Below are 19,853 nucleotides of genomic sequence, written 5' to 3'. Positions count from 1 at the left end.
ATGAGGATGAATAACTCCTAGCTTACTGGAAAGGACAGTATTATCCAGCCTGTTAATTCCTCACAGGCGGGGGTCCATCATCCATCTAGATTTACAATGTAATCTCTACTTCAAAGGCTCCACAGGATAAAGCTAGAGAATTCCTGTAAAGCACCTGACTAGGTCTGGTCACAAAGGGTTCAGGGACTTGTAAGCTTACACCAGCCGGTGCTCAGGCGAGGGCGACAGGAAGGAGCCATCACATACTGTAGAATAAGCCAGGGTGTCTGGCACTGAGTGGATCTCTAGGACAGGCTAGACTCCGTGTCCGGGGCGCCTTTAAAAGCCAGAGAGCGAACGAGGGAGGAGTTTGAACCTGTTTGCGAACCCGGACTTGCACCACAGAGGGAAGGGGCGGGTTTACAGGCACTGGCCATTCCTGGCTCCCGTTTGAAAAGACCAATCAGGGTGCGTTTTACAAAGGCATCTGGAGGGGCTGTCTGGAGCAGGCGGAGTCACAGCGTGCCTGGCCCGCCCCGCTGGGTGCGTTGCAGCTGTGCGTGGTGGCCTGCTGGCCTGCTAGCTAGAATGTGATTTCATATTGGACAAGTAAGTGACCCTCCCAGCGGCTCTTGCAGGCACGCTCTCAGCCGGCTCCTCCTGGAAAAGCTTCTCCAGCCTCTTAGATGTTTCCCTCCTTCACCTTTGGGTCTCACAGCAGCCAAAGTATTGGCGGGCGATTCACTTTCTTATGCCTTCTGGTGAGGTGTTCTGCCCAAGGGAGAGTACAGCTTTTCCCGGATCCCCAAGACTACCCTACAGATGTCCGGGGCTTAAAGCCCTCTCACTCTGACCGGTGTACTGTTAATACAATCGTTTTCTTTCTTTCTCCTCAGGCCCCACAATTTGCAGACAATTCTCCAGACATTTTTAGTCTTTCAGGTTTGCCAATGCAAGGTTTTTGAAGGCAGGTGCTGTTTATGGCTTTAGAAGCTGAGCAGCCATAGGTAATGTTTGAGTTGTAGTTCAGTTTAGATGGGGTAATGCCATCTTGTTACAGAGGTGTAGGCCAGGAAGGGTCTAGGGGGAATCTTTCATTTTTATGAACTTCATGTCCATTTCAGGATGGAGATGAGGCACTGAGGGGGACTCCCCTCTCGTTGGCTCTTCACGGAAGCATTGCTTATATCTCAGCACTATTTTTTCCCCTTAGTTAAATGTCTAGTTATGGCCATAGGTGCTGAAAGGCCATCATTCTTAGATTATGTGCGAAGCACGAGTTGAAAAGCCCCACCGGATTTTGCTTTTAAGTAGGAAATCAGTGAGGAAGAATTAAAGTCTTAGTCTGTGGCTCCATTTAAATGGTAGATTTGCCTTCTGTTTCGTTTTCTTCCTCTTCTAAAAAGGGTTTCTGGTCTTTACTGTGAGCAAAGTGTGAGTCCCGACGTTTCCCTCCTCAGTTGCTAGCTGGGGGTGCTGACACTCCCCTTCGCGTTCTGGAGTCTCCTGTTAGTGCCACCCTCATGCTTGGTCTGGACTCAGTGACTTCCGGCTTGGCTGTGTGAGCTGGTGTTATGGTGCCTGAGGGTGGGAAGTAGGGGTGAGGAGGGTCTGCAGATGATTTTGGGGTGGTGACATAGGATTAGGAATTCAAATCAGGCGTGTTGGGGACGGGAATAACCCAGAAGGTGGAGTGCCCTTGTGAAGGAGGCCAGGCTCTCATCTAGGCTGTGATGAGTTTTGTTGTGAGCCCTGTCTTCTGGAATCTAGTTTCTTTTTTATTAACTTACACTTAAAATCACAGCAATTGCTCTATGTTTAAAACTACCTACACCACCACCATAACTACCACCTCCTCCACCAGCACCACCATCACCACCACCATCACCCACCACCACTACCTACCACCATCACCACCGCCACCACAACCACCACCTCCTACACTGGCACCACCACCATCACCACCACCACCACCTCTACCACCTACCACCATCACCTACCACCACCACCCACCTGCACCCACCACCACCACCTCCTCCTCTACCACCACCCACCACCCCCACCCACCAATACCACCACCACCACACCACCTCTACCACCATAACCACCATCACCACCACTATCACCACCACCATCACCAGCATCAGAACCAGCACCAGCACCACTCACCACCAATACCATCACTACCACCAACACCACCTACCACTACCGCCAACACCACCTCCAGCATTGCTGCAAAGCCCTATCTTTGGATTCCTAGCAATGAGAGGGTCTGAAATGGCTGTTGTCCTGGGCTGTCACTCAACACTGACGCCGATCACAGGAAGAGAGGTGCTATCATGGTTAGTAGGAGGTTCTGTTGATGAATAACTGACATGCAATGAACTGTAAGGTTTAGATTCTGTTTGCTGAGATCTTAAGCATTTCAGCATCATTGTTGATCATGGATATTGATTTATAATTTTCCTTTGTTGTGTTTTCTGAGTTAGGGAGTGCTTTTTTCCTTCTTGGTATCTGGAGGACGTGGAGTTAATCTATCTCTCCTCTCTCTGGTTAGTGGAACTCCACAATGAAGTCACCTGGGCCTGAAGCTGTGTGTAAAGGGGTGGCAAGTCCAAAGCCGTTTGATCTAAAGGATGAGGGGTCTGTGCTTCTTAGGCTTTCCCATTGCAGTGAGAAACCCAGGAGGAAAACAACTGAAGGGAGGAAACGTTATTCTGGCTCATGATGTCAGTTCATCATCGTAGGAACAGTTCACACCGCGGTGGCCAGGAGGGGAGAAAGAAAAAGAATATGCTTCACTAGTGGGCTCCCTTTCTTCTCCTCTTTCATCACACCGGCTATGAGAGGGTGCCAGCCATGTCCAGGGTGGTTCTGCTCTCAGTTAATCCTCTCTGGGAGTATTCTCACAGATATACCAGTAGTATATGTTAATATACATATCTCCAGATAATATGATAGATTATAAGATTATAGATTGTAAGATTATTTTAATATTATAGATTATAATATTATGGATAATATTATAGATTTATATATAATATATAATATAGATTATATAGATAACATATCCACAGATATGTATATTAACTAAAGCTGGTAGAGGCAGCATAGAACTTGTCAAGGTAAACGATATGTTTTATATATGTGTACATTTTGAAATAATTGCTACAGGCTAACCAGCTAACACATGTAACATTTGATATAGCATCCTTTTTCTTTGGTGATAAAAATTCTTATACTTTGATCTGTGAACAAATTTCAAGAATGTAATGCCAGCTCTACCACCTTGCTGTACATTGGATCTCCAGATGACCCACATACGAAACTGTCATAATTTACTTCTTTACTGTAGTGTGCGTCCGTTACTAAATTATTATGGTTGTTATTTTTAATACTTTTGTCGTGTAGTAGCTATTATACTGGAGTTAAAAATTATTTGCTTGCCTTTGTTATACTAGTAGTGTATTCTGACATTGACTCTATGTCTGCCTTACCAGTGAGTTTTTCATGTAACCTATTGTTATGATATTCATTATGATCCTTTTGTTTCGACCTGAAGACCCTGCTTAGGTCTCCTTCCGACAGATCTTCCAGTGGATGATTCCCAGGTCTAGTTGTTTTGTTTATCTCTCGTTCATTAATAAAGGACACTTTTGCTAGATTTTTTTTTCCAGAAAGGAAAAAAAATGCACTGACTATCATATCATTCTGCTGTCTTCCCATCAGTAGAGTTTCTGCTGAGAAATACACTATTATTCTAATGGAGACGTCTCTGTATGTGAAATTCTTTTTTCTGTTTCTACTTTCCAAAAAGTTTATTTAGACAATATAGTTATGTACCTAAGTAGTCCTCTTGGGATAGAGCATGTCTGAGATCTTTGTAGGCCTTTGAGGCTCGCGTACCTAAATATCCACATTTTTCACAGGATTTGAGAAGTTTTCAGCTCTTGTTAATTTAAAGTAGCATTCTTGCCCCATTTTTTCTTTGGGAACTATTACATCATCTATTCCATCATTTTAGTTGTCAGCCTGGCAGGATCACCTAGGAAGACAGAGTCAATGATAGTTTGCCTGCAGCAGGTTGATCTGTGGGCATTCATCTTATCTGGAGAGGTTTTGGTCATTGTATCTTCTAATATTTCTTTTGACTCTTTGCTTTTTCTTACCTCCTTTAAGAACTCCCATTTCTTATGTCCTTTGACCTCCTGAAGTTATTTTGTATTTCCACTTTAATCTTTCTGTTGGGACTGGAGAGATGGCTCAGTGTTTAAGAGTACTTGCTGGTCTTCCACAGGACCCACGTTCAGTTCCCAGCAACCATATTGGGCAGCACAATTGGCTGTAACTCCAGCTCCAGTGGGTTGCCCTTCTCAGACATCTCCATTCATGTGCACCTACTGCTCCCCATAATATTAAATTCCGTTTTAAATAGTTTATATTGTATTATCTTGAACTTCACAAGTATTTTTTTGCTTGAATTCTGTAATATTATAGAATTAGATCTTCGTTGCAGACATTACTTAGTTTCTGAATTTCAGCAACTGAGAATGTTCTTTGCATTTCTTACCTCTGAATTTTTACCTTATTTTTCTTCTAGTTTTTTGGAACATAAAATACAGTTTTGGCAGTTTTTCCCTCTGATTACTGATTGTGTGTGTCAATACTATCTCACTGACCATTGTTTTACTTTTTTTTTGTTCACTTTGGCTTTTTTGCTCCTGTTTCTTTGTAGGCATGGTAATTTGTGTATCTGTGCTGGGGAGGTGGTTGTACATGTGTGGGTGTACATGTATACATGCAGTTATATGTGCCTATAAGTGCTTGTCTGAAGGACAGAGGAGGATATCAGGTGTCCTGTTCTATCACTCTGTCTTATTGACCTTGAAGTTCAGCCACGATTAAAGTTCCCAGGATCTGTCTGCTATTATTTCACAATGCTGGGCCTTAAACAAACAAACAAAAACCAGAAACCCCAAACAAAGAAACAGACCAACAAACCTAGGATGATGGCGATTCAAATTCAGGTCCTCATACATATTCTCCTACCTGCTGAGCCATTTCCCCAGCCCTGTGCTTTTTATTTTATTTTATTTTTTGTAGTAGCCACTATGTATTTACACCATTAGTGCTATTTTTCCCCTTGTATTTTTATGAACACACTTGAGATTTGTTCAGGGGCAAGCAAACAATTTCACCCTTTGGAATCTTGTTTTATGCTCTGTCAATTGGACTCTGAGCAGTATTCTGTATTCTGCCTAGGGCTGTGTGAGTTACAACACTAGATATGAGAGTGTAGGTTATATGGTCCCTATAACTTTACTTTGGTTGGAAATAGAAGCTGTGAACCACAAATTTTGAATAAAATATATAGAAGGAACCGCTTGAAGGTGAAGAAGGGATTTTGAAATACCAACCCACCAGTTATAATGAAGAACTTTCCCTCTAGAAGGCCAGGCGGATCGTGATAAAAGACGTGTATTAGAAGGAAGTGTAAGATGCTGTAGAAATAGATTTGTTTTTTTTTTAGAAAAGGGATTAGGCAAAAGATGAGGCTAGATTGACTACCTGGAGGTCTGGATGTAGAACGACACCTGAATGGAGTTCACATACTCTGTGACTAGAAGGAAAGAGTGGCGAGTGTGTTTGGGGGGAGAAATGAGCTTGATGTTTAAAGGAAAATTGTATTTCTTATCCAGACGAAACATACTTTTCTCCAGAAATCTCTATTTGGAAATCATCATTAGCAAGGATAGCTCAATCAATGCTGTGGCTGTCAGAGAGAGGGGTCCTTATACAGTGCTGTTTGTATGGGCTGGGTCCAGGGAGGGCTGGGGAAAGGAGTGATTATTTAGGTTGAATTGATTGCTCGTCCTTGGCTATCTAACTAGATTTGTGGTTGAGCTGTTCTAAAGTTCTCTGCAAACAAGGCCAAATGCCGAGTCACTTGGGTTCTGCTAAGTGGATATGAGAGAGACACTAGGAAGTGGAGGGGGGAGCATGGAAGTCAAAGCTAGAAAAAGGTTTTCAAATCAAGAGTGACTCAATTTGCTTACCCAATTCTGAGATAGTAGAATCATGCGGCAACTTTATTGTTAGTGTGAGTCTCATTTAGGATTTTAAAAAAATTGCCTTGTGACATGGGTGGGAAGAGCAGATTGTTGAAGACCCCTGGGTCTTTGGGAGGTCCCTCACCTCTCAGAAGCATTGCTTTGGGTCCAGCTCTTGTGGGCACCCCAGGGTTGTAGGCGAGATTAGCATGGCCTTTGGCTGGGGTTAAGTTTCTGGCACCCTTGGTTGCCATAGAGAACCTCCATAAGGAATGCTTTTCTCCAAGGTGGGGGTCAGCTTCAAAATAAATAAGGTCAAGGAAAACTTAGGTGCCGCGTGAATGCAATTGTTAAAAACACAGGGAGCATTGCTTTCTATTGGTCTCCTAAGGAAGCACATAGATTTGAGGAAGATTACTGTTACTGCCCCCTTCACTGAGTTTGTGAGGGTTCCTGGGCTGCTTCTCTTCTCCCCTCAATGACACATCAATTTTTTTAGTGAGCCTACAAAATAATGGATTTTTACTATGACATTTTTACATGTGTGCTGTTATGCTTCAAGAACATATTGGTTTTGGTATTATTGTGTGATGATGGGATGCGTGGACCATTGATTCATTTTGTCTAGTTAGATTGTACCCAGTTGGCCCTCATCAATGGGAAGGGAAGTAGAAGACTTCGTATTCATTGACGTTATGAACCAGCAAAGCTCTCCTAGCCTCTGCACTGTCTCGTGGAGGACACGGGTAACACGAACAATATTCTAATAATACTCTAATAGTCGCTCTTGATCACCCCGAGTAACAATGTTCCAGATATGCACTACCGTGTCTATTCCTTTAAAAGACAATGCAAAGGGGTCGTAACATATCATCTAAGGGCTTGTTTGTTTGTTTCCTTGCTTGTTTATTTTGGTCTTTTAAATGGGGACTCATTCTGTAGGGTTAGCTTGGAACACACTAAGTGGTATAGACTACCCTTGAATTCACACCGATCCTCCTGCCTCAGCCTTTCAGATCAGCTGAGATTGTAGGTGTGAGCCACCAGGCTTGGCAGAATTTGCTTTTTAAGTTAATACTATATGATTCAGCGTGTTTCCGTCATTCTTCTTTCTTATTCTTTTTAAAACTATATTAGCCTTTAAAAAAATCTCCCTTCTCAATAAACAGGTGTTAATTTCCTCTTTGTTTTTTTCTTGCAAGGGTGCACTTGCATTTGTAAAAGGGGTTAGAATGGACATTTTTGTATAGCTTTGTGGTGAACCAATGCTTCATCAATTCTTGGAAGTGGAACTGTTGAGCGAAGGTAGACCGTGAAAGCTGACGGGTCTTGCCGAGTCATCCCGCCAATGACCGAGTGAGTTGCTGTCCCAGTGATAGTGTACCTGTCGGTGCTGTAACTGAAAACGGGTATATTCAGAGTCTTAATGCCTGCTAATCTTTTGTGTTGAAATTATATCTCAGTATTGTTTTAATTTATAACCCTTCTCTGCTCATGAGGCTGGAGATGCCTACGTTCGTTTGATTTCTCTCTGTGTGAACCGTACACTTAGTACTTCTGTTTCAGAAAAGGAAACACTAAGGTCACAGACGGCAAACTGGCAGTTCAGCTGGGTGGGTGTATAAAGAGGGTTATCTCGTGGGGGAGGAGGCTAAGGTCTAGAGTAGAGAAGCAGACAGGGGGCCTGTGAAGAAGCGGCATCCCAGCTACTTCTATGTTGGTAATTTAGACCGGGATAATCCTGACGGGTGTGTTTGAGGAGTGGCAGGCTGTTAGTTTTTAAATAACCGATCCTTTAGGTTCTAAAATAGTTCTCCACTTTTCTAATCCTGTGACCCTTTAAAGCAGTTCCTCATTAAAATTATGTCATTGCTGCTTCGTAACTGATTTTGCTGCTGTTAGGAGTTGTACTGTCAATGTTTGCTATGCAGGATATCTGCTATGCAACCCCCGTGACCCACAGGTTGAGAAACACTGCTTTAGGCCTTTGGCCTTGGGCCTTCTAACTACCTGTCCACGTTTCAGGAACAGGTAAACATGAGACGAGACCAAAGACCGCAGCCATTCTGGCCTTTGTCTGAGGCAGGCGTTGTGTTGTGCAGAATGGATTTTGTGGCTTTCCCCGAGGCTGCCTGAGATGTCTGTCTGGCATCCTCATTAAGGTTGGTGGGATCTTCTGCTGTTTTAATTTGAGTGACTTTCTGGGAAAACCTGTGGATTTCGGCCAAAATGCTAATGCTGATGGCATTACTTTGAAGGACTGGTTCTGAAGAAAATTATTTCGTGGTTAATTATGTTAGCAAATCAACAGCAGCCTCTTGGAGGGGGAAAGTGATAGGGGAGAAACTGCATGTATATTTAAGTTATTCATAATTCAAATAAGGGTCAGGAATTCATTTCCCAGAAAGAGTATATGTGAAAGTAATTCATGTTTGCTTATCATTTCCATATTGTAGCTGTAGGGCAAATCAGGAATTAAAGTAAAATGGCTTCACGTTTAGGATTGGACACCCGCCCCACTTAGTGCCAGTTCAAATGCTTTCCTACTTCTAGGCAACGGGAGATCTTCAGTCCGAGCCTATGGTGAACGTGGGTGTCAGTAGGGTTTGGAGAAGGGGAGACCCTGCGAGGGGTCCATGGCTACTCATCTGGATGGACTCTATCCTTTCCCCTTCCTTCCGGTTGAAGCTGGCTCCCTGTCATGGAGTAGGGCAGTCACAAAGAGGAGTGAGGTATACACAGAATGGTTGCTGCATTAGTTACTATAAGTTAGTAACTCCCAGAAGAGTTCATTTTGGTTTAAGATTCCCGGGGAAGGCTGGGCAGTGGTGGCACACGCCTTTAATCCCAGCTTTTGGGAGGCAGAGGCAGGTGGGTTTCTGTGAGTTCGAGGTTAGCCTGGTTTATGCAGTGAGTTCTAGGACAAATAGGACTGTTTCACAAAGAACCTCCCCCCCTTGAGGGAGAGTGGGGAAGGTTCAGGGGGAGGCATGGAGAGATGAGATTAGAGCAGAAAGTTAAGAGACCACATCTTCAACTCTAATCACGAATCAGAGAGAATGCATTGCAAACCCTCTTAAAGCCCACCCCAGTGATGCACTTCCTTCGGGAAGACTGCACCTGCTAACGCTTCCTTAGTGTGTCCAAACAGTGACACCCGTTGTGCACCCGATGTCGCAACAGCTGAACCTGTGGGGGATGTTCTCATTCACACCACCACTGTGGATTATAATACTTCTGGAACTCTTTAGAGGAAGAGAGGCCTTAGTTCTTTTTATTTAAAAAGTTATTCGATTACTCAACCTCACAACTCATTAGTCCCCCTTATTACCATATTATAGTATGTTGTTCCTCTCTGTAAATATAAGGAAGTAAGATTTATTGAGATATGTTATCAGGCTAAGAAGATGGCTCAGAGGGTAAGAGTTCTGGCTGTTCGTCCCGTCTGTCCTTCCATAGGACACTGTTTTAGTTCTCAATGCTCACATAATGGCTCACAATCATGTGACTCCAGTCACACCGCATTTGATGTTTCCTTCTGGCCTCCATGGGTATCAGACATGCACGTAGTACATAGGCATGGGGGCAACAGAAGAAGGTTTATAAGCAGGCGAGGGCTGTTTTAGAACACAAGGTTTGTATGGAAGGTACGAGGGGAGGGCAAGAGGAAGGGGGAGGAGGGCTGGTGACCACACAAAGAAGGAACAAGATTTTTTACTAAAGAGGACGTGGCAGATCCAGAGTTTCATTGGTTCAAAGTTTGTTGGTGAGGCTTGGGTTGTCTACGACTAGTGAGGGGTTTATTCATGACGACCTTAGGAGCTGGACCGTTCATTGGACCTCAGGCCTGTTTTTATCAACTTGACACTTGCTAGATGTATTAGCTTACTATTTGATTGCTTATAAAACACCATGACCAAGACAACTAATAAAACTAATAAAAGAAAGCGTTTAACTTGTGACTCACTGAGAGGGTTAGTCCGTGACCGTCATGGAAGAGTAACGGTAATAAGCAGGCAGGCAGGCAGGCATGGTGCTGCAGCAGTAGCTGAGTTTACATTGCATCTAGGTGTGTGTGTGTGTGTGTGTGTGTGTGTGTAGAGAAAGAGAGAGAGAGAGAGAGAGAGAGAGAGAGAGAGAGAGAGAGAGAATGATAACACACCTTCTCCAAGGCCACACCTCCTAATCCACTCCAGCAACTGGAGACCAAGCATTCAAGTATATGATTCTGTGGGGCCATTCTCATTCAAACCTCCACACTGGAGTTTTCTGGGAAGATAAACCTAAATTGAGAAAGTGCCTCCATCAGTTTGTAGACAAGTTTGTAGGGCATTTTCTTGGCTAATGACAATTATGGGAGAGTCCAGCCCATTGTGGTGGGGCCACCCCTGGGCAAGTGGTCCTGAGTTGTTTTAAGAAAGCAGACTGAGCGAGCCGTGAGAAGGGTCCAGTAATTAGCAGTCGGCTTAGTTCCTTCCTCCAGGTTCCTGCCTTGAAGCCCTGCCTTGACTTTCCTTCTGGGAATGTGATCCTAGATGTGTAAGCCATACAAACCTTTTCCTCCCCAAGCTGCTTTCGGTCATGACCTTTATCACAACAATAGAAAAAGTAACTGGAACAATTCCTGTTACCCTATATTTATCTTTTAAAAATAAATGGCTTGTTCCAAACAGAAAGATCCTCAAAGCGTAGACGAGCCCCGAGTTCTCCTCTGGTGTGAATCACAGCTCCTGCTCCAGCAGCAAAGGTCTCTATTCGTCAGAGAAAGGCTGAGTAGGATAGAATGCAAGAAACCGCTTAGCTGCTATTTGCAGTTTTACGAGGCACATTAGGTTTTATTCTTGAAGTATCTCCTGGGCCCCTTGTATGAGTGTCCTGATGTCATCCCTAAAGGCTCTGCCCACGGTGCAGAGGACATAAACACCCAGTCCACAGCAACATGTGACTGCTTATTACACAAAGCAGGATAATTCCTTTTTCAGTCTCATTGCTGTCTTATACTGGCGTCGAAAAAAACATCACTGGGCTTTGTGTCTGTGTGTGTGAAATGAGATTTAGGTATGATGATAAGATCTAATGATAGGTAATATGTATTTTAAATAAACTTCAGTATAAAAAACTTGCAAATAGAAACCATCACAAACCAAAATTTCATATATATATTACACACACATATAATAGATATAGAAACAAATGTATGTGTGGGTATAGTATACGTGTAGAAAAGAAAGAAGGGTAAATAATAAATATAAGTAATAGAAGATACAAACTTAGAAGATATAAAGCTAATTGTTATCTTAGGTCTAACTCTGTCATGGGTTTTTCATTTTTATGGTGGATACGTGCCTAAAAATACGTTCAGTAGTGAAGGTCTGAAGTCCATTGTGAAGTGCCACAGCTTCCGTTTCCAATGGCTGCTCTGTGTAGCCGTTCTTTGAGATGCACAGACTTTGGGTCTTGTTAATTTTGGCACTACATATTAAAAGGTCCTGAAGTCAGGAGGAGATGCAGTGCTGGGAGCTGTGGTGAGTCTGTCTGAGCATCGTTTTGAGTTGCTGGGCCCTGGATTCTTGGTGACGCTGTACTGTTTATTTCTAAAGGGACTTCCCCTTTCGAATCCTTTCTGTGCTCACCTCTTAGTCTTCCCAATAGTCACTTGGAGTACAGAATTTGTATTATTTTGTGCTGGTTTAGAGAGACGCGTGTTAAAGCACTTGCCCCGAATCAGCCTGTTGGGATAAGGACATTGCTTCTCTCTCTGTCACAGTGGTGCATCCACCCATCAGCTTCTGAATGAGTTCCTCGCTTGGGCTAGACCTTTTCTGTACCGAGCCTTAGTGACAGAGAGATGCCAAGGAGGACCCATATGCTCCCCTGTCAAGATGCCTCTCTTCTTAGGATAATGTCTGTGTTCCCGCTTAGAGCTTCTCTGGAGAACTACTGAGCTCAGAAACAATGAAAGTGATGGGTGGTGTTTTCTCTTGATGCATGGTGTCTGGAAGGGGTTTGACGATCTCTGTACTGTGGGATTCACAGGCGAGGCCCTGGTATTCAGTATCTTTAGGTCTTCGCAGTTGGGTGCGTGACTGATCACTCAAGGGGTGAGTGGGCGACTTTCATTGTAGACAGATGCTTTTGTTGCTACATGTTTTGTTTTTATTTAGTATTTTGAAATTGTCTTGCTCTCTGAGAGCTGACCTTTTCATCGTTTTCTGTTCCTTCTCTGTATTGTGGGCTTTTCTTGGGCAGGAAGTCTGGTAGCTATTTGTTGTCCAAGGAGATTTTTTTTGCTTTTCTTTCTTCCTGTCCTCCCCTTCTCCCCTTTCACCTGCACTGGTAGACCCTGTGCTCTAGGTGAGTTCTGCACATGGCTCATGGGTAAAAGCCTGTGCTCCCTTCCAGGGCCTTCTCAGCCCCTGCCTGGGGAGGGACTCTGCTTATTCCCTTCTCCTCAGTGCGGTGGCTCTCAGCCTTCCTAATTCTGCAACCCTTTAGTGCAGTTCCTCATATTGCGGTGACCCCCGACCGTAAAACGATCTCACTGCTATTTCCCAACTGTAATGTTGCTACTGTTGTGAATCTCAGCGCAAATGTCTGTGTTCTAAGTGACCCCTGTGAGAGGGTCATTTGACTCTGAAGGGGTCGTGACCCACAGGTTGAGAAACACTTGAAAGCCACAACATGCTGGTCACTCCATGCTTCACATCCAAAGCGCACTTACGTTGCTCGTACGTTTGCACCAGGTCACAGGTGAATTTGGATGGAAGGTATCGTTTAGTTGGCACAGATTCCACAGGCTTGGGAATCGAAGGAGTATCGGGGGGGGGGGGGAATTTCTTTTGAGCTACTCCTGGCAATCAGACAGCTCTAAAAATTATGTCCCCTGAGCTGCGAAGCTGAGGAGGAGAGCGCTCATAGGCAATTTCCTTTCACTTCAGGAGGGAAAGTGCTCGTTGGCAGGCCGCTCTCACTTGTTTCTGGATATTGCTGGCAGATACTATAGAGAACCAGGTATTGCTGCCGTGTTGACTCTTTCCTTGCTGTGTAAAATTTTCTCACCATCTTCGAGCATGTGAGATGCGCTCCCAGGAGTGGTGACTCCTTCCTGTTAAAGACTGAAGTGGACAGTCCAGGCTTCCCGGTGGCTTCTCTTAGCTCCCAGTCTTATACCCAAACCTGATTGCAGTGTAACCAAATACTAAATTGCACGAGGCTGGAATCCATGAGGTCCCAGTAGAGTACAAAGATCAGTGTTGAAAGAGGACGTTGAATTCCGTCTCCGCTCCTGGGACACGGTTTCTGTGGGCTGTCACTAACTAAACTGACCCTGGAGGAGTGGCTCTTTAAGAAGCAGACTCCAAGGTGAGGTAAGATCACCCACTCCCCGGGGATGTGGCTCTGGGAAATAGTCTCCCTGTGACTAGATTATTTAAGGGGGAAGAAGGGAGCGCACAATTCCTGAGGGGTTGGCTTGAGCAGAGACGCTGTAGTATTTACCACCTTTAGGGATGGCTGGAATAGTTCTGCAAAGAGCAGCCCTGATTTCCAGTTCTCTTTTCTTTGCTCACGTGGCGTTTGAGCAGGTGGCACGTCTGCTGAGGAATCAGCTGTGATATGTGTGGTTTTCTGTGGCACATTTCTGATATTGTTTATATAGGTGGTTATTTCATGAACCATATAAATATTTATCATACGCAACGGCCTTTTGATCATAACTAGGGGCCAGGAGTCAGGGCAGCCCGTGCGGGGGACTTGGAAGGACCTGATTTTTCAAGCATCTTCTAGACTGAGATATTAGGTATGTCTTAGGACTTGTGCACAGCCCAGCTTGAATTTCTGTTCATTATTTTTTTCTTTCTTTTTGCCTTCCTGTGGCCATGGCCTTCTTCTTCTTTCCCGACCACCCACCCCAGACAGCTGTTTTTGTCTTGTTTTGCTTTGTTTTGTGTTTTAGCATGTCGCTCTTTGCCTAACAACAATGAAATGAAATTAAATTCTACTCCTCATCATTCATAAAGCAGTCTTTAGAATTTCCCTGACCTGGCCTGGAATCATAGCCTCTGTCTCTGCTATGCCTTACCTAGGGTCGCCCTTCGAATACCTCGGTTTATTTCCCTGAGAAAAGGGTCTCCCATTGCCCAGTTGTAAGGGCTACAGAACTGAAGAGATAAAATCATGAAGTCGGGTAGGTGATTAGCGGGGGAAAGCTCAAGAAAGACCAGCTTTTTGTGGCATATGCTATTGTTATTGAAATTACCAAAGGCTTGGTTTTCAATTTTAGCTGAGTATTGTGAAAATGGCCCCGAACTCAGCATTGTAGGCTGCGGTTCAAATCCTGGAGCTGGCTTTTGCTGCCTATGTGCTTTAGACAGATTATGCTTGCTGTTGGGATATAAAGTAGTGAGTGACAGGTCACTAACCTCATCGATTGAGTCTCTAGTACGGTAAACACTTGATAGAAACAAGCAACACAACGGGGATCCCCACCCCTTCTTCTTCAATTCGGAAGGGAATATTATTTCCTTTCCATTAGAAAATATTATTTCCTGATTAGAAAAGGAATAGTATTTTCTCTGTTTCTTAGGTTTTTGTTTCACTGGGTACTGATTAAGTTTGGAGTGCAGGATACAGACAACTGTACTTGTAACCCAGGGACAAAGGGCACAGAGTAGGAGGGGCATGGGACCTGCTTCAGTTTCCTGGCAGAGTCTTCATAACATACAGATCTGGTTTCAGGGAATCCTGGTGCTCAAGGGCTCAGTCTTGCTTGATTTCAGGCTCCAGGTGTGGAAACAACTTTCAAAGAGATTAAGACAAGAATGGAGAAGCGGTGAACATGCGTGTTGAATTAGGATCTCCTTTGGAAAACATGTACTGGGAGGTTTGTGTAGAGATTTGTTCTGCTGGGAGAACACCTTCCTGGCTCCCAGAGGCCTCTTGGCTCCCCATGGGATGCCTAGCAATACTTATGGAAGTTGGAGGATTGCTACACAGAGGCACTATGGGGTTGTGGAAAGACAGTTTTTGAATGTGTACAGCCTGGCTTCTAAGTTAGATAACCTCAGCACAGCAGGCAAAGGCCCTTAACACAGTCCTTGGCAAATCATCCTTTGGTAATGGAAGACCATCAGAAGGGAGCAGAGCATCTTAACACAGGTTAGGGGCTTGAGAGTGAATGGCTTCCCATCTCACTTAGTGTTTGCATGGACTATTGGAGTATATTGCTTTGGTCAGCTAGGACTTTAAATAAAATGAAGACGGCAGTAGTTGTGTCTTCAGTGGTTTTCAGGATCAGGGTGTAGCATGTAAACAGACTGCTTAGCAGAGCATTGTATACATAGTGAACACGGCCCCTTTGGCTATTCCCCTAATGATGGTCTCTTATGTCACTCAGTTCCTTCACCAGGTCCCAAGGGCTTGTTGAATCTCTACTTTGTGCCAGACCCTGGCTATCCTGTTGAGACAAGGGTACAGTTTGAGGCGACTATAATGGTTACAGTGTACTTTCCACACGAAGTTAGGGCTCTCTTGAGGATAGGTTCTTTTCCTAGATTTACAATCCAGTCTAGAGCAAGTCCACATCTGGAGAGTGGAACTCATTCTCTGATTTTTCTTGGTGGTTGGTGATAAGACATTGTTCTGCCTGCAGAAGAATGTGGTATCAGAAGAACCCCGGGCCAGCTCCATGAGGAATCTCTTTTGCCTTGGGGTTGGCAACATAGAAAGAAGCTGGAATGGTCCTGACCAGGTGTGAGTAAGGCAGAAGCTTTGTAGAGAGTCTTCATTTCCTACTTATTTTCTGGTTTGGTTCAAGGTAACACTATTCAAGGAATAGTGTCAGGCAAGAGCAGATGCTCTTGGCATTCTTGGGTCTGTGGTGTGATGGTTAATACTGTCAGCTTGACAGAACCTACGGTGACCTGGGAGATGGGCCTCTGGGTATGCCCATGGGGATCATGTTGCTTGAGTTAGCTGAGTTGAGAAGACTGCCCCTCCACGAATGGCACCCCTCTCCGACTCGGATCCTGGACCATGTAAGTGGAACTCGGTTGCTGAGCACAAGTGTGCATTCCCTGGCCACCTCTATTCCAGCTGTGGGTTCGGTGTGGCCATTTGCTCCAGGCTTCTGCAGCCTTGCTTTCCCCATCCTGATGCTGGCTTGGACCCTTGAACTGTGTGCCAGAGTAAGTCCTTTGTCCCTCAAGATGCTTCTGTTCGAGCGTTTGACTGCAGCAGCAGCAGCAGAGTGACTATGGTACCTGGGAAGGAGCTGCTTCCCCAGGCTTCCATGGGAATGCCAGAAGCAAGAAGAAATTCATGTTAAACGAGGTGCCTGTGGCTGGTGGCAGGTGGGCAGAACAGATGCCAAGGGCGGTATGAGGCAAGGCATCCTCTTGTGTTGTCGGTCACCTTGTCCTCAGCGGAGTGCCTGGTGCAAGAACAGCCTGATTACTTCATCATATCCCAAGAAGACAGAAATCCTACCAGTGGATTCCAGGATACCATTGACAATAAGAATCACTCTGATTTCAGGGAAGCTAAATATGAAAAAAAAAAGTTTGCTTAGAATGTGCCTATGTGCCGGGTGGTGGTGGCGCACGCCTTTGATCCTAGCACTTGGGAGGCAGAGGAGAGGAGGAGCTCTGCGAGTTCGAGGCCAGCCTGGTCTATAGAGCAAGTTCCAGGACGGGCTCCAAAGCAACAGAGAAACCCTGTCTCAAAAAACAAACAACAACAACAACAAAATAAACAAAACAAAAAAGAATATGGCTGTAACCATTTTAAGAAAATACTTAACTGGTTGATACGAAGTTTAGAAGAAACCAGCACACTAGGCGATTTAGTGATGTGTGCATAACAGCCATGGTAACTGGCAGCACAGCAGGGCAGTGGCATACCATGCCCCTGGGAATGCCCCAGGCGCTCCCTTCTGGCTTTCTGTAAGTACACCTATGATACACATACAATTTTGACATTTACATTTAGTGTGTTTCCCAGATAGCAACCCTGTTAAGAGACACATGACTGTATAAGCACAGACAGTAATTCAAACAAAAAAAAATGTATGACTAGTTTCATTTTTTTGTCTATTGGTTCACTGATTCAGGAGTTCATTCAGTAAACTATTATTGAAAACCAATTATAATCGAGACACTGGGAGGAAGTGGGGATGCAGAAGTCAGTGACTTTCTTTTTTTTTCTTCCAGGTTTAGTCCAATAAGGGAGATAGACAAAGAAATTCACCACCAAAAATTGTGGTCCAGAGCGACAACGTTTGAAATGAAAGTATAGACACTGTACTGCATCGGCAGCCTTTGTAGATATTAAAGAACAGCAAGGCGGTCTCCCCTTAGAGAGGTGGAGGATGGAACTGGGGAGGAAAGTGCAACTGATAAGAGGAGCCTCCAGCAGTGTTGAGTGCAGTGTATTTCCCTGTGAGGATATTTAGGACTCCGGTTCGGGAGAGGGCAGGGCAGTATTCATTGGTCCTCACTTGTTGAGGACTTCAGGTTGTCCAGCTCTATACTGATGGTATTGTGCTGCCTTGAGAAAGAGCCTAGTGGAGTAACAAATAGAGTGTCCATCGTGGCTTGATCCTGGAAACCTGACTAGGGACACTAGGAAATGAAAGGCTGGACACACAGACACAAGTGAAGAAAAGTCAGGACTGGGTGGGTTGTGCACGCTCTGGTGGAGATGTACCAGCAGCATCTGGGCTGTGGAGATAGGGGTTATTGTATACAGTTGTAGGAGGAGGCAGGGTTATTGTATACAGTTGTATTAGGAGACGGGATTATTGTGTATAATTGGAGGAGACGAGGTTATTGTATACCTTTGTAGGAGGAGGTGGGGTTATTGTATTCAGTTGTAGGAGGAGGCGTGGTTATTGTGTACAGTTGTAGGAGGAGGTGGGGTTATTGTGTACAATTGTAGGAGGAGGTGGGGTTATTGTATACAGTTATAGGAGGAGGTGGGATATTGTATACAGTTGGAGGAGGCAGGGTTATTGTATACAGTTATAGGAGGAGGTGGGGCTATTATTACAGTTGTAGGAGGAGGTGGGGTTATTGTATACAGTTATAGGAGGAGGTGGGATTATTGTATACAGTTGGAGGAGGCGGGGTTATTGTATACAGTTATAGGAGGAGGCGGGGTTATTGTATACAGTTGTAATGGGAGGCGTGGCTATAATAGCTGACTGAGGAGATGGGGTTGGCTAATCTTGGTAGGGCGTCTCTATGGGCAGGGGAGTCTCAGGCTGTATACTTCCAGGAAGAGGAAAGTGCAGCTGACATCTTTTTTATGGACCAGGGGAAGGCCTTGGCATTCCCATGGGTCTGAGGCATTGCTGGGTCCTCGATATGGTCGTCCTCATGTCGCATAATAAACATTCATTCAGGACTTTCTTTACTCCCCATAAACCACTAAGAGAAAGCAGGGAGGATGGGGCTAACAGCTCAGCATTTAACTGTTTCATTTCAATTTTTGTTTTTATTGCTTGATGACTTAAAGAGAAGGTGTCACTGCCGAGTTCATGAAGGAATGAATTTGAAAACTGGTACTCATGTCTGTATGAGCTCTCAAGGGAGGAAAGGCAGGGAGACAGGAGGAGCCACCTGCTGAGACTGGGAACCCTCTCAGACTCAGGGGGAGGCCGTGAGCATCATTACTCCTGCGTCTCCATTTTCTTCTTCACCTGCCATCGAGCCAAAGGGAGCACACGCAGATGGGAAATCACTGGGATTAAGGGAGAAGCTATCAGTTTTAATGAAATTGGTTTTTTTTTTCTCTTTGTTCCTTTTTATTGGAATAAATATCCAGGAAGCAGTAACTGAACATCTGCTGGCTGACTTGTTTAGAATCCCCAAGAGTGTTGTGGCCAAGGAACCATCGCTTTTCTGAAGCTGAGGGTGTACACTGTTGCTCAGGTTAAAACTGGGCCACAGGAGCTCCTACTGCCTGGATGGCCAGGGAGGCAGCTGTGCTGTGCCTGTGAAGTTAGTGTCTGCAGGCTGCGTCGCTTGAGACTGGAGAGCTAGAGCCCTGGGAGACTTTGTGTGCCATGTGGCTCACCTTGTGAGCAGCCCCTGGGCCCAGGGATTTCTGGGGGTTCTCAGGTCAGGTTTCCTTGTAGCTCTCCAAGGGTCTGTCAGGAAAACAGATCATCTAACACACTCTTGATACCGTGTCTCCTGGGTCTCCTCCCAATTCCCAGTCAGTTCCTGATGGCTGTGGTGTATCTGTTTCTTCTCAAAACCATTATGTCAAGCTTCTGCAGGAAAAAGGCTGCAGCCTGAGGGGCACGCAGGTGGGAGTTCAGGCCTAGCTGCCCCAGTGAAGCATGGGAAATGCCTTCCATTTCCAGACACTGGTTTCCTTGTCAGTGAAATGTGGCATCGCCATCGTGATGGACTTTGCTGTTTAGCAGTGTGTGGACCGCGTGTGAAACAAAAAGCTACTTGCCTTGGAGAGTCTTCCCTGCTCCAGAGCATGGCAGAGACTTCCATACACTTTCCTCCAGTCATAGAGAAGAGCGGACCTCATGCTGCTGCGTACACAGCTTGTCATGGGGTACCGGTGAGGCTGACTTGCTGCATGACTGACTAGAAAATGATGCTTCTTTCTGTTCCAAGGCTGCTTGTCTTGTGGATCCAGATTCCCAGAGTAAACATCCGTCTCTATCTGGCTCATCTTGGTTTCCTTCTACCCCCTCATGGCTCTAACTTGGCTTAAGCCATTATGTAGTTCCTACTCCCGTCCAGGAAAGGGAATGCTGCGTGTTAGATGTGCCCGTTCTTTGGCCACCTTGCTCAGTGCCTATAC

At 45.0% G+C, this 19,853-nt stretch overlaps 1 protein-coding gene across 4 annotated transcripts in view; it reads left to right on the top strand.

Annotated features, from left to right (window-relative positions):
- The first annotated feature begins 468 nt into the window (after nucleotides 1–468).
- Fggy (FGGY carbohydrate kinase domain containing) overlaps nucleotides 469–19,853 on the top strand; it is a 363,677-nt gene continuing 344,292 nt past the window's right edge. The window contains exon 1 of one of the 4 annotated variants that reach the window (XM_050136146.1): nucleotides 469–588. The gene's annotated coding sequence lies outside the window, so the exon portion shown is untranslated. Of the gene's footprint in view, nucleotides 589–8,058; nucleotides 8,192–13,252; nucleotides 13,397–19,853 lie in introns of those variants that run through there. The other 3 variants (XM_050136144.1, XM_050136143.1, XM_050136145.1) reach the window with 3 other exon arrangements.

The sequence above is a fragment of the Alexandromys fortis genome, unplaced genomic scaffold (assembly GCF_014885135.2).
Source record: "Alexandromys fortis isolate MF-2015 unplaced genomic scaffold, M_Fortis_MF-2015_v1.1 scaffold_13, whole genome shotgun sequence".
NCBI lineage: Eukaryota > Metazoa > Chordata > Mammalia > Rodentia > Cricetidae > Alexandromys > Alexandromys fortis.
This window is presented reverse-complemented; position numbering and strand designations above follow the sequence as displayed.